We start from the raw sequence: 16,180 nt of genomic DNA on the forward strand, positions 1-16,180 counted from the left end.
CTTGGGCATTCAATAGAAGGGATTTTATTTTATTACAAAATTAGAAAATAATTTGAATGGTTTTTCAATTTAAAAGGGAAAAAATCCATATGTGAGGGGTAATTTCACCATCTTAAAATTTAGAAAAGGAGTGTATCTACATTATAGAAATCATAGATAGATTTTTTCTAATTACCTTTTGAATTTATAAGGGGTAAGGGGTAGTTTCACTTCACAAAAGGAGCATATCTACATTATAAGGGACACGTTCACTATCCTCAAATTCACAAAAAAGGAGCATATCTACACTATAAAAGTATAAATAATATGTTTCTAATTACCTTTTGAATTGATGTGCTAGTTGGTTTTAAACATAGAGACCCCTCCTACACTCTTTTGTGTGTGTGTGTGTGTGTGTGTGTGTGTGCGCGCGCACGTACACATGCCCATGTGAGTGCACATATGTGTGTGTGTGTGCGCGTGCGCGCACGTACACATGCCCATGTGAGTGCGCATATGTGTGTGTGTGTGTGTGTGGGTGCACATGCCCATATGAGTGCACATATGTGTGTGTGTGTGTGTGCACATGCCCACATGAGTGGACATGTGTGTGTGTGTGTGTGTGTGTGCACATTGCCACGTCAGTGCACATATGTGTGTGTTGATGTTTTATGCATATGGGTGTGCATGCCAATGTGTGAATATGGGCATACATGTTTGCATGTGTATGCATAGATGTGCATGTGTATGCATAGATGTGCATGTTCACATAAGTGTGCATGTTTGGTGTGCTATAGGTATGCCCACCATGGGTGTAGCTGTAGGCTTGCATGCATGAATTCACATGATATTTTTGTGTGGTTTTCTTTTCTTTTGTCTTATAAATTTGAGTGGTGTGGAGGGGAGGGTGTCCCTTTAACTCAGTGGGACATGCCAAGGGTTGGATAAGTGGGGGGAATCTGAAACAGATCTTGCTATCTAGCTTTGTGCATGTGTATGCACACATGTGCCTGGAGGTCTTGCACATGGCTAGCTTGTGCATGTGTGTAAACATACACACATGCCTGCCAAGGCTTGCATGTGTAATTGTGTGATTGAGGTGATGAGGGAGAAAATTCAAGGGCGTGAAAAGCGGACAGCCCAATAGAGACCCCGATTCTTGCACGACGGGGCCACGTGGCGATGGTGGAGGAAGTACGCATGCAAAAGTCCACCAACTTCTTGTCAAACCGACCAATCATTCTTATGCGCTCGTCTTTCCTCTTCAGGCAAAATTATGCGGATTGCTTCTCTTCCATTAAAATGCTCATCAAAAGCTGTTGGCTTTAACTAAAGCTGCCTTGTTTTGCAAATACTAGTATTATTTTAACTAAAGCTGCCTTGTTTTGCAAATACTAGTATTATTTTATGGAATCTAGGCTTATATAGCCTCTAAGATCACAGGCAATAAAGCTTCCCAGGGGAATCGTTTAAGAAGCTTTTTTGACTCCGTGCACGTTCAATATAATGGCACCCATTGAGCCGCATTTTTCATGCTTTTACCCGATTTGGTGTGCATGCTTGATGATATACTAACTATTTTGTGTAGGAAAACAGCACTCTTGTGTTGATAGAGGCTTAATTTACTTGAATAGCTTGTGCCAGAAGCAGAAGAGGGAGAGCACAGCCTTCCTTGCATTCACTTTAAATACTCTTGAATTAAAGCTTCCAGAGCGCCGGGTGCTAGAAAGGCTGTGGTTTCTCTCTTCTGGTTCTGTCGCTGGCTTACATGCAGTTTTCTCTTGTGCTAGATGTTAGAAATAGGAGAGGTGCTGGAGTACACTGGTTAGGGTGCAACCGTGGTGTCCATAGCCGGAGATGGCGCACAGATATGAAACAGAATCCCTTCAAAATGAGAAGGTTTACTCCCTTATGATAATAATCTTCCAACCTTTTTTTTGTGTGTGTGCGCATTAACGGCCCTGCGCGGCCGCTTGGGCTGTTTTGCAGGGCTTTCGAAGTTGTGAGCCTTCCTGCATGAGATCAAATGGAATGAATGGAATGCCATCCCTATATTATCCATGGATTGTCTTTCTTTTCTTCAGAGAGTTGTGTTTGGTACGTGCCCTTCTCGTGGTCACGAGCATTGACAAAAGTTACACTACTCTTTTAATTAAGTACTCTCCTCTTCTATTACATATTAGCCATGGACAACCAAGGCGCCAAAAAAAGAAAAAGAAAAAAAAAGAAAGAGGTTAGAAGAGGCACATACATATATACGAATATATACATGTGTGTATGTATATGTATGTATGTGTATGCATATAATATAATATATATATGTATGTGTATAATATGTGTGTGTGTGTGTGTGTGTCTGTGTGTGTGTATATGTATGTATATGTGTGTGCGTTTGTATGTATATACGATGTATGTACACGCTCACATGCATATACACATGCACCTGTCTAGCATATGTGATTATTCTTCAACCACCCTTAAATATATTAAATGTGTTTTCTTGTAGGTATAAATGCATGGCCTTTCACTTTTATCATTTACCATTTTATATTGTATAGGTACAAATGTATAGCATTTCAATTAGATTAATTTACTTATATTTATGGATTCTACTCTTTCTATTTAGATATAGTTCAAGAGAACAACTTGAGACGATTTCATAACTTAACCCTAACTTAACTTGACAAGATCACATTTTCTCCTTAAGGTAGATACATTTTGCAAGCCTTTATTTTCACAGCATTTAGTCATTTGTTATACATGAAGAGATTTAATGTCATAACATGCCGCATTAATCTTTGTGTATTTTAACATGCCAATTTGGGATAAGATTTTCTCACATGTTAAAATGTGTCTTACAAGATTTCAAAACCTTTTACGCATCTTCCTCAATAATATAAAATATAGTATCCATTAGCTTTTGCAAACTACTCACTTCTAAATTAAAAGTTATGGTTTCAAATCATAGAATGCCATTATTCTTGATTTTAAGACAAAAAAGTGACCTAAAGATGAAATTATTTTTTTAGAAGAACTTCATCATAAAGAGTAACAAACTACTTTGTAATATGTGACTATCATACACATTTACGTATAGCTATATTTTATAGCACAATTCATATATATAAATGATTTATATATAGGATTATCTGCACAAATTTTTGTTATATATGTAAACACCAAGTTGGACACACTAGCATTTTCTAGCAAAAATCTCATTAACAGCTAGTGCCACTACAAACTATCTATGGTGAAATTTAAAAAAAAATTATATATTGAAAATCAATGCTCCACTCTCATCATTGTTTATTATAAGGAGTTAATTCATGGAACTTTATATTCGCACGTTTTCTATTATTTATGAATTCTTCTAGATGGGTTTAAATTGAGATATCTTTATAAATCTGAGTGATCATAGTTTACTTTATGTGTACACATATGATTTCATATATGTGTGAGAGTATGGGATACATCATCTTGATTTTATGAGTTTTTTATGGTTATTTATATTTTTAATCAATTAATTTATTAATTGGTTGGCATAGTTGATCGGAGTAAAGATCTTTGGGTTCGATAATGAAGGCAAGCTAGTGGAGATTTTGAGACACTTGATTTTGGGTGTCGATGGAATACTAATTGATTTTGTAATGACATACACCATTACTCCATTTTGGGCATGGCGTCCATATTTATTATTGATGTATATATTTATTGGGACATGTGAAAGCTCAAAAGATGTACATATTTATAAGGTTCAAGAAGGTTTACACTTATTTCTAAGTATTTTGGCTTGCATGTCCAATAAAGCAAGCTATTTTTATAGAAGTCGACATAAAGTGGGACATGTGAAAGCTCACTTATACATATTTGATTTTACTTGAGATGTATACAATTACAAGGTTAAAGGTTTATACTTATTTTTAAGTAGTTTGGCTTGTACATCCAAAAAGCAAGCTACTTTTGTAGAAGTGAACATATTTATAAAAGTGGATACTATTTTGAACCCCATAAGTTATTTCAAAAGCAGTATGATTTAAATACACTAAGAGGAAGCATGGGCTCACTCTTGTGTGGGGGAAAATTGGACCCAATCTTGTTTTATGTGTAGTTTTGATTCTATGCTTTGTAATTGTTTTTTTGGGTTGTTTTCCTCAAACAGTGACATCAGAGCCAAGATGAATTGCAAAGCTTGAAGTTTGTGAAGAACCAAAAGACAAAGAAGCTTTGGAATTCAAGAGAAGGTGATTTTTCAATTTGTAATGAATGGAACCTAGGGTTGCACTCACTAGCATGGAGTACACACATTTCCCACTTATCCTAGTAGGGAATAGCACCTAGACGTTAAAGGACTGCCATGAATAAGCCATGGAAGCTTGGGCATAAGCTCCAAGAAGACAAGATGTTATATCATCATAAAAGGGGGAAAAAAGGTACATATCCATGAGCCCTATGCCTAATATAGTCCAAGGGGGAAAAAAGGTACATATCCATGAGCCCTATGCCTAATATAGTCCAAGGTCCCCAAAAGTACACATGTAAATGACCCTAAGCCCAAGTGCTTAGGCCCCATCCCTCATGTGCATGTGTATACCGAATCTACTTCATTACAAACCTTCCCTTCCTACAATGATTTAATTCTCAAAATCGAAGGGCGGTCATACACAAAACAAATACAAAGGATATATACCAAAAACCCAATACATGACCAAGTGTCACCATCACAGAGAACCAATACCAATACATTAATCTCATGATCGGTGGGGTCAAATGGAAAAGAAATATAGGACTCCCATTGATGATAAGGCTAGTCGGATATCCTCCAAGACCAAGTGGAAAAGATACGAATGTCACCCCAAAGAGATAACCTATACAACTACGTGACCGTATGGATGAAATGTAATTGAAGCCATGTATACTCCAAAGAAATGACTCTTGAACCACTTAGATCAAATGGAAAATGCAGAAAGCCAATGTCGGTGATGATGTTTATTTAAGCTAGGTATGAATCCTCCTGGGTTAAATGGATAAATGTAGTATACACCGTGGATCGTCAAATCCAATGTAACAATAGCTCCTGGGTCAAATGAAAAGCTCAAGTCAGAGGGATAGATCATAAACCCATCCTCGTGACTAAAACATAGAGCTGACATCTAAGGTATCAGTTAAATGGAAGAAAAGTTCCTAGATGGAATGCCAAATAGTCCATGTAGATCAAAAACAAATTAAGACATCACAAGTGCATTTGAATGGTATGCCATGTAATCGTCTACCATACATCCCAAGTGACATATGATGCACCCAAAAATGAAATTCTTAGCTCAAAATAAACTAGGGTCATGTAGACAATCATGGAAGCCAAAGCAACACATCTCAAAGTCAGCATCGTGCAGAAACTCATGTGAATCAATGCCATCTTCCACTATAGCGCATAGCTTGAATCATCTAAGGCATGATCCACTGCATCAATGTGTGTATAGACATGATCCAAAATATGAAACATGACCTCATGTGTGAAACCCTTTGCATATGTGTGGTCCTCCAAGGAAAAAGCATGATTAATAGGATCACCATAGGCATCATCATCACTAAATATTGATAGTGTATCCCCACATGAGATGAAAGTAGCATCATCCATCAAATCACTGACCATGTCATCCTCACAATCTCTAAAGTCATCATCATGATCATGGTCTGTGGCCGTCAATGGTATCCATGTATAACCTATATCCCAAGATAGGTCAACCTCTCTAATCTCTAGATTTAAGAAAATATCTAAATCAAATACAAAGCTCTCTAGATCCATATGCATAATTCTAACTTTCCTACAATGTCTCACCTCAATGAAATCATCACTACCCTCATGCACTATCCATGACTGCTCAAATACATGAAATTTATCCACACGAATGCTACCAAGTATGCTATGAATGCTAGGAGTAGTGGTTGTATCAGCGATATCTCCACAAATATAAATCCTAGAAGAATAGCTGTCGCTTTCACTTGTATCTAGATTATCACTAACCTCAAGTGTGCTGATGGATACACTCATCTCAAAGTGTGCTAATGGATGCATCACTTCTCAAATTCACACTATCTTATAGAATTTCACCACCACGATTAACAAGAGTGTGCAGTGATCTGATAGGAAAGGAAATACACATAAAAGTGTGGATGCTCAGTATGCTCACTACCATCTCTACCCTCGAGATCATGTCCATATGATTTGATGCACACACATCACTGTCACGTACATCATCATCATGTGCAGTGACATCATGTGCAGTGACATCATGTGCACGTATATCACTCTACGCATGTGCATGCGTGTGCGATACATCAATATCATCATGTGTGTGTGTGTGTGTGCGTGTGTGTGTGTGTGTAATACAACATCATCATCCTCATTATTCCCATCATAATACAATGAATGAATTGGTCTAGGTAAATGAGAATCAATGAGATGGTGGCTAGTTGATGTCATGGGTGAGTCATACAAATTGTCAAGGCCCATGTGAACACCACTCTGATAGTAGTGAAAGTTTAAGAGAAATAAAAACATGGTATGATAAGGCTCTATGAATTCTCCCCATGAATGATCATGATCATCACCCATATAGTCATCCATAGTCCCATCACGAACATCATCATCATCCGTAGTGAAAGTCTAAGAAAAATAGAAACATGGTATGATAAGGTTCTATGAATGCTCCCCCCATGAATGATCATCATGATCATCATCACCCATATAATCATCTGTAGTCCCATCACGAACATCATCATCATCATCGACGGAATGATATGGATCAAACCCATACTTGCACATGCACCACTCCTCCAAGAAGTATTGGTATGTGTAAAGGGTCCCAAATTGGCAATGAAATCCAAGTAGACGCCATGGCTCCTCACGTTAAATCCTATACAAAGGGATGCAAGGATGTATACATGTACATAGCCCTATGCTCATACAAATAACATGATAATGTTGCCTGCTCCTCAGAACTAAACATATGATAATCATCATATGTATATAGCTCGCCTACATAGCATACAAACATACGAACATCCAAATCTCCTAAAGTGTGAGGTGCATATGAACAACCACCAAAATAAGGCCTAGGTTGTGAACATAAACTCACAAAATCCCCAAATGTGTGACGCAATGTACGAAGTTCTCACACAATGCGCGTAAATAATCCCCAACACCACTCAACCACTAAGCTACGTGTGAACACCAACTAACACACTCAAGGCATATGAACAAGTCCAAAGAAGACATGTCACATGTGGATAAGCCCAAAAGAATCAACAATCACTAAGCACGTGATCATCCCAAAAAAAAAGCAATTGTGTGAACACCCTAAAAATGCACCAAATCTGCCCTATGTATGTTGGAGCTATATATATCACACCCTATCTTAACCTAGATATCACCTATATATACAAACTCATAATCAATATGAACTAGTCTTTTGGGATTGTATATGGTTTAACTCTCTTTCTCCTTCTCTCGTTCGTGTATTTCCAACATAGTCAGAGCATCATCGATCTTGCTATTGTGAAGAGAAGAGAAAGGAAGTATCAATTGTGTTAATTCCATGCATGCGCATGTTCTATGTTTCATTTAATCTCTTATTCATGTTTTGTAGAACTCTAGTGATTAATCATTGTTAACAAGTTTATGTTGGTCCTTGGATGGTTGATTTGGACCACCCTAGCTTATCCTAATTGGAATTGTATTATAGAAATGCATTTGGTACCAAAATCACAGTTTTTGGTGTGTGCGGGGTGTCGCAAGCTTTCTATAGAGTCAATTGGTTTGTCAATCTGATATTCCTATCAGAATTTAGTTCATTTTAGATTAAAAAACACTTAAAACAGGAAAATAGGCAACGTGCAGCTAGTGCAGTAAATTCTGAGTATTTTCTCGGCTTTATCCAAGTTCAAAGTTGAAAGTTATGGTGTTTTTTGTGCAACAGACGTTTGCTCATTTTTCGTGTGTGCTACATGCTTTTCATGTTTTAGTCCAAAAAAAACCAATTTTTTGTCTCGTCCACGTCTCAAAATAGCAGTGCTCCAACTATTTTTGGAGTTACTCTCTTATTGCATATCACATTTCGTCTATTTTTAGGTACTAGTTTTCATCGCCACTTGGTTTTTGTAACTCGTAAATCACGTTTTATATTTGATAAGTTCAGTGCCACTCACTTTTCGTGCACGTATCTCATATAACTTTCAGGATCCTCCTTGTTTATATTCCCATTTCATGGTCTGCAAATTTTGTGATCTTGTTCTATACATATTCTCGCAATCCAAGATGGTAGCTTCTATTCTCATTAATGATTTTCCATCTGGTCAATGATCTGTTCCCTTGTTTTAAGGCCAAGGATTTTTCGGATGGAAGGGTAAGATGATGTTGATACTTGAAGGTGACGATCTTTTTGATATTATTTTGGGCAATCTTGTCTTTGCGTCTCAACTTGTTTTGATGCAGAATAGGGTCCTATTTTTGAGCAATGGCAAACTGATTACTTGAATTGGATCCTTCGTGTGATAAAGCTTCTCGTTGGTATATCTTATCTGCTCTTCATGATTCTGTTATGCTGGATGTATTCAATCTTCCTACTTCTCATGATATATGGTAGTATCTTCTTACTACTTTTGAGAAGAAATCTATTATAGAAATTCTTTATCTTCGTAATCTCCTAAACAATTTACAATACAAAATCGGTACTCCTATGACTTCGCATATTGAATCCTTCAAAGACATCGTCAATCAACTTGACGCTGGTGCTTCTATTGCACGAAATCAGTTGGTTACATATCTTCTTCATACAGTCATGGATCATTCATATGATAATATTTTCACTATTCTGTTTAACAAGGATGGCATTGATTTTGACATTGCTTGTATTTCTCTCGTTGAATATTCTCAACGACATAAACATCGTACATAGACTTCTAACACTGTTTTTAATACATAAGAAGGTGCAGATTCCAAAATGGTTTGTATTTCTTGTTAGCGTTCCTTTTCACGTTTTACTTGTGGTGGTCACTCTTATCGAGGTGGCAATTCTTCTTGACTTTCATATCCCAATAAACATTTTTCCTATTGTGATAAGAATGGTCATATTATCTCTGATTGTTGGACACGTCAATATGATGAGGAACCTTGCATTACCACCAAGCAACCTCGTTCAATTCCTCCAAAAATCGTACTCCTTGTGACTATTGTGGTCGAACACATCATCCATCTCATCATTGTTTCAAAAGGCGATATGATCAAGATCGCAATCCCACATATGCTGCTCAACATACAAGTAGTGTTAAACATAATCATCAGGAGGTAAATTGTGTTCATCATGATATTTCTCCTGGAAGAGTACTTCTTGTTTGGGATGGTTCTTTTTTTACTATTGATTCTGGTGCTATTGAATATTGCGAGAAGTTTTGCATGTTTCAGATCTTCAAAGGAATCTTCTTTATGTTGCCCAACTTGTTGATCTTGGTATTTTTGTTGGTTTTGATCATACAAAGTGTCAAATTGAGAAGGATGGACATACTATCGTAGTAGCTCCTCAACATGGTAATCTGTTTGAGCTCTATTTGAATGATGATGTTGCAAATGTTGTTACTGCTCCAGGAGATCTTGATTGCAAGTTATGGCATCATCAATTTGTCCATTTAGATTTTGCAAAGCTTCTTAATATTCATCATCATGATCTTGTCAGAGGTATGGGTTTTAAAGCTCATCCTCATATGGGCATCTGTAAGTATTGTGATCTTGGCAAGCATCATCGACAACCTTTTCATATCTCTACCTCTACACATTCCCATGCCCTTTTAGATCTCATTCATACGGATATTTGTGGATCTTTTCCTCCCTCCAAATCTCACTATCGTTATTTCATTACCTTCATTAATGATTTCTCTCGTTTCACATATGTTTTTCTCTTAAGGCATAAGTCTGAGGCCTTATCCATATTCAAGCAATATTAGAAAGTAGTTGAACTTCATACTGGTCACTCTATCAAGACTCTCTGTAGTAGTGACCACACTGGAGAATATATTTCAAATCTCTTCGATGACTATTGTATCGAACAAGCAATTCATCATGAGTTCCCTGTTCCATATTCTCCTCAACCAAATGGCATTGTAGAGCATAAGAATTGAACCATCCTTAATGCTATAAGATGTATGCTTATTCATTCTGGATTATCCAGGAGCTTTTGGGTTGAAGCACTTCATACAACAGTCTTTGTTCAAAATCATCTTCCCACAACTGCACCTGCTGGTAAGATTCCCATTACAATTTGGACAGGGAAAACTCCTTATTTATCACATTTTCGCACCTTTAGATGCAATGCTCATATTCACATGCCAAAAGAAACGCAACAAAAGTTGGATTCTCCTAGTTTAAAAGTTATATTTATTGGATATTATGATAATTCTAAAGGATACAAAGTTTATGATCCTACTTCTCAGAAAGTCATCATCAATCATGATGCTCTATTCGATGAACGTTCGATGGGAGTTTTGATGATGCTATGAATGTTCATGAAGATCCGGCAACTTATACATAAGATATATCTTCTCCACAAAAGGATCACTGGCAGGAGGCTATGCAAGCCGAATATGATTCTTTAATTTCCAAAGGTACATGTGTTCTTACTGATTTGCCTCCTGATCGTGTTTCTATCAAGTGCAAATGAGTATATAAAATAAAAAAAAGGCTGATGGATCTTTTTATAATTTCAAAGCTCGTTTGGTTTGCAAAAGGATACTTGCAGGTGTTGATTATCATGATACACTTTCCACTATTGTTCACATGATTAGCATACATGTCCTTTTGGCATTTGCTACTCATTTTGATTTGGAGATTCATCAGATGGATGTGAAAACTGCTTTTCTTAACTGTTAAAACCCTAAGATCTCTCTAGATAATTGCTATGCATAAACATGCATAAACTCAACCACCCAAGCACCGCCGAGCCCAAGGGATGCACACATGAATTGCTATGCATAAACATGCATAAACTCAACCACCCAACCACCGCCGAGCCTAAGGGATGCACACATGAATTATAAATGAAATACATCATACCTCTACCTTGATGTCCCATACCATCAAGAGGTATAACTCCAATCCATTAGCATGTAGCTATAGTGTGAAATGATAGGTGAGTAGATATGGACCTCTACACAAGAGATCATAGCCTAAGACTCCAAGCCCCCAAAGCCTCCCTTGAGTGTGCCCCATGCCCCTATTATATAGGAGGGCCCTCAAGTGACTCTTGACTTTCCATTTCCCATGTGTGACCCTTGGATGTCTGACCCTAACCTTAACCCTTAAGGTTAGTCCTAACCCATGCTCCACTAGAGCTTGTTTCCATACTCCCATGCTCACAAGTCTAATGTGGGTTAGCCTCCTAGAATATGCACATATAATGTGCATATAACATACTTCCCCTCTCTCAAAACAATGCACTTTTGCAATTAAAAGAAGAAGAACTACACTGAACAATATCAACCAACTCCCAAGTCTAATCCTCTATTTCCCTATCTTTGCATCTAAATTTAACATCAAGGATTAGTCAACTACAAAGTTTCCTTTCCCTAAATTCAAGTACCTTATCAGGTTCGTGTGGAACATAGGACAAATCTTCGACTTCAACTAGTTCTTGAGAAGTAAATGTGTTATCCTCACCTCCCAGTTTCCCTTTCAATCTATTGATATGAAAGACTAGATGAACTCTAACATGTGGAGGTAGTTTTAAGTTCAAATGCAACCGTACCAATCCGATGTATAACTCGAAAATGGACCTATCTAGGAGATAAATTCGAGTATTTTTCTATTGACAAAGTCTGAGAAAAGGAAGAATCCAAATTTCCTTATCCGAACACAATAAGTTAAAGAAAGTTATCTTGTTTCTTCGTCGATCAAAATTCATTGACGATATTATTGAAAAGTTTGGTCTGGTCAATAGTCATTCTATAGATACTTCATTTCTTGTAAGCTCCACCAAGTATACAGCTATGACTCATGACGAAGCATCAGCCACACATCAACCTTATGCTAATCTCATTGGCTGCTTACAATTTGTTGGCCTAAACACTAGACCAAATATTCTCTTTGCGCGGCTAGTTTCTTGGGGCAACATCTTGCTTCTCCTTTTGTTGGGCATTGGACTGTAGCCAAAATGTATTCTTAAATATTTGAAAGGCACTAAAGACTTTGGACTCATCTATCACCACCAACAAGAATCCTCTCCCTCGGCTTCTTTATGTCTTCTTGGTTATGCAGATGCTGACTGGGCAAGTTCTCACTCGTCTATGCGATCTACAAGTGGAAATTATTTCTTTGTTAATGGTTGCTTAATTTCTTGGGCTAGCAAGAAACATCATTGTGTTGCAGTCTCTACAACTGAATCTAAGTATGTAGCTATATCTTTAGCAGCTCATGAATTGATATGGCTTCATCAATCACTTGTTGATCTTGGATATCCATTATCGTCAAGTACTCCACTTAGATGTAACAATCAAAGTGCCATTAGTCTTGCCAAGGATTATGTTTAACATAGCAAATCCAAGCATATTGTTGTTCATTATCATTATGTTTGACATGAAGTGAAGAAAGGATCAATAATGATTGAGCATTACCCCATAGGTTAAATGATTACAGATATATTCACCAAAGGACTGAGTGAAGCTCGATTCACATCATTACGTGCAAAACTTGGAGTCGTTACAGCTTCATGCTTTGGAGATTAATACTTTTCACACTCACACCGTGAATACTTAAACTTGTACAAAATGTATTTTTGTATCCTTGTAGATACTCTTTCACATTATGCACATTGATCTTTTGTATATGATATGTATGTATAGGGGCTCGGGTTTTTCTCTTGTACTCCCCAAGGGTTTTTTCACTCATAACTAGAGACCTTTGTTTGAGTGGGGGTGTTGGAGCTATATATATCACACCCTAACTTGACCTAAATCTCACCTATATATACAAACTCGTAATCAATATGACCTAGTCTTTTGGGAGCGTATATGGTGTAACTCTCTTCCTCTTTTTCTCGTTCGTGTATTTTCAACAATGTATACACAATGCTCCCCATGAAATGGATAAGTTGAAGTAAATGTAAATGGGCAAGGTCAGAAAAATGTGAATTGGAAAATAAGGGAATATGTAAGTATGAATAGGCTAAAAGGTGAGGAAACGTCAAGGCAGGCGGGAGGGGTTAAATTTCAGGATGTGAGAGGCTAGAGAAACAGGGTATGTAGACCAAGGTCGGTAATGTGAATGGCCAAACCCTAGGTTTAATAACCAACTTTTTCTTTTTTCATTTCTCCTCGTTCATGCTCGTGGCGGCCAGTTCCTCCTACCTCTTTCTCTCCTCTTCTGCACACACACTGGTGGCCAAAACCCTGAGAGCAAGAGCTCTACGATGCTGCATTTGAATCGTTGTCTAAGCCTTGAACAAGGCTCTCTAGCCTATGCTATCATTGTCACTGCAACAAATGAGGTGATGAGGCTCTGTAGCCTACGCTGTCATCGCTTTGCAGCAACTTCATGAGGTGATAATGGTTGCTGAGATGTGATTGTGCTACACTCTCTATAGCTAGATGATGGTAATCATCTGTCATGCTGTCACACTGAGGAAGCTTGCACTGCAGTTTACTCATGCTGAACACAATCTGTCACGTTGTCATGCTAATGAAGCTTGTGCTGCAATAATGATGAGATGGGATGAGACTTGTTGATGATGACTTGCCTTTGCATATGAAGCTTGTGCTACAGTAATGATGAGATGGGCTGAGACCTGTTGATGATGATTTACCTTAGCATGAAGCTTGCGCGTTAATGTGTGTTATCTAGTGGTGTTGGCTGAGCTATGATCTCCACATGGTCAGCCTGCCATGTGTGATGAAGCATAATTTTTCCAATGTGAGTTCCTTCATGGTTGTCCTCTCTCAAACGCCGAATAATTTTTGGTAGCGTTTCTCAGACTCAATTTTTGCAATGGAACTTCCTTCACGGTTGTCCTCCCTCAAATGCTACAAACAAACATTTTTTGCAATGGGACCCATGACCACCTTCCCTACACACCCTGGGCTTGTGTACGCTGTGATGACAGGCTGGGCCTTCCTCAAGGTGATGATGAAGCCTTAGTCAATGTCGATGAGTGCTGAGCTTGCCTCCACGTTTTCTAAGGCAAAGGTGAGGACTGTGTTGAGCTGGGCATGAAGGCTGTAAAGGCCACTTTGTTTCCACATAGCACAATGAAGAAGCACCACACTTGCATATGTTGAATTTGACTTAGCCTGGTAGAACCTCTCGGAAGGTTGTAGATCTAGTCCATGAAGCATGTGCATAGCATTGGCCATGCTTTCCTCTACGTGTTGAGCTACACATATACTATACTGGCCATGCTTGCCCTCTAAGTGTTGATGCTGGACATATACCGTATTGACCATGCTTGCCCTCTAAGTGACATGTTTGTAGGATCTAGGGCCAATGAATTACATTGGTAGAATCATATTGGTTGAGCTCAACTATGTGTAAATCAATACTACGAGATGAGATGTTACTCAACATATCAGAGAAACTGCCATTGGTGCCCTTCTCGGCGGAGACCTCTTGATAAGCATCATGGTGGGCCTTAAACTTAAGAGTCACATGATTGGTATGTATTATAATTCATCATGGTGGGCCTAGAACTTAACAACCACATGACTAGTATGTTTTGTAATTCATCATCTCTTGATCACATCATTCTCATCTTGTTATGAGGTGTGAAATCACTATAAAGTACTTCCCCACCTTCCTTGTTACACTTATGCCTTCTCCTGTCGCAACAAATCATTGACCCTATCTTCACTTTACCCAGTTGTAAAATAGTATCCCAAAAGAGCTTGAAACTTTGAAATGACTTGCAAAAGTCTTGCACTAGGTAGCTCACAACACTACATTTGCATCATGTGTTTGCAGGTTAAGGAACCCTGTGGTGTATGGTATACATAGACCTACACCTATAGACTAATTTCAATTTTGAGTATGATTGTCAACTAAATTGCATCAAATACACAATATATTGCACCGTTTTCTACATTAAGCTACAATCTGCACTCAGTCTTTTCCAAAACTACACTTACTTTATCAAGACAACACTTATATAAACTTGTTTGCTTAAACTTCCACAAGTTTAATACTAATCTTGCAAGATTAGGACCAATCCACTTAATATAGTTGTAAACAATCTAACATTAGGAGAAATATGGACTCTCATTTTTGCCCCTTCAGGATTTCCTCACCTCCTCTGTCTAGAAAATGGGCTCATAGTGAATTTTTCGTAAATTAAATCAAAAATTAGATGAGATTGCACATTTGGAATCTACTCATTGAGACATTTCCAATGATATACAGCATGATGGAAAATTTTGATTATTCAAGAAGTCCCCAAATTGGTGATGATGATGTGGCATGTTGGTGATGATGTGGCATGTTACATGCCACCATCACCAATTTGGAGACTTCTTGAATAATCTTATTTATCAAAGCTCAACCATCCAAATAGATGGGTCATGTAACCATACACCTAATTCTATTAATTATTATAGCATCTTTTCATCTACCATTTCTCCATATAGATTTTTTTTAAATTAACCATCTTCTCTCTCTCTCTCTCTCTCTCTCTAAATCCTTTGATAATACTTACTAATCAAGATGTTTTAAGGTCATATTTAATTCTTTTTAATCCATATAAGTCCCTAATTTAACCATTAAACCTACCTCTTTCTTATTTCACCTCAAAACTAGGTAAATCCCACTTTCTCTCACTACACATTTATGTGTTAGGCATACCCCTACTTATCTTAAGGACTTATAACCTATGTTTACTTAATCCAATAAGGTCTTACTCTTTCTAAGTTAAAACCCTAATTTAAGACCTCATAATTATTAATGTGTATCTAACTATTTAATTCACAAGGGTCATTTCTACACATTTTGTGTGTAAAATTCCCTAATGTTTCCAAACCATTCTAGATATATGCATGATCTTAATCTTGATTTATCTATTCTAAATTATGCTCATCTAAGTGCAAGAGTTTCTTTAATTTACACTCCAATTCTTTTTATAGATTTACATGTGCAATGTGCAGATAGATGCACACTCACTTAATTGATTAATTTACA

The 16,180-nt window shown here is 37.5% G+C and overlaps 1 long non-coding RNA gene across 1 annotated transcript; it reads left to right on the forward strand.

The window, feature by feature from the left end:
* The first annotated feature begins 1,532 nt into the window (after positions 1-1,532).
* On the forward strand, positions 1,533-3,741 carry LOC147616508 (uncharacterized). Its single transcript, XR_015262431.1, has 3 exons — positions 1,533-1,878; positions 1,969-2,076; positions 3,525-3,741. It is a non-coding gene; the product is annotated as an uncharacterized LOC147616508 (long non-coding RNA).
* Positions 3,742-16,180: the final 12,439 nt, after the last annotated feature.

Source organism: Cibotium barometz, chromosome 38, assembly GCF_041138505.1.
Source record: "Cibotium barometz isolate CiBa-2024 chromosome 38, ASM4113850v1, whole genome shotgun sequence".
NCBI classification, from domain to species: domain Eukaryota; kingdom Viridiplantae; phylum Streptophyta; class Polypodiopsida; order Cyatheales; family Cibotiaceae; genus Cibotium; species Cibotium barometz.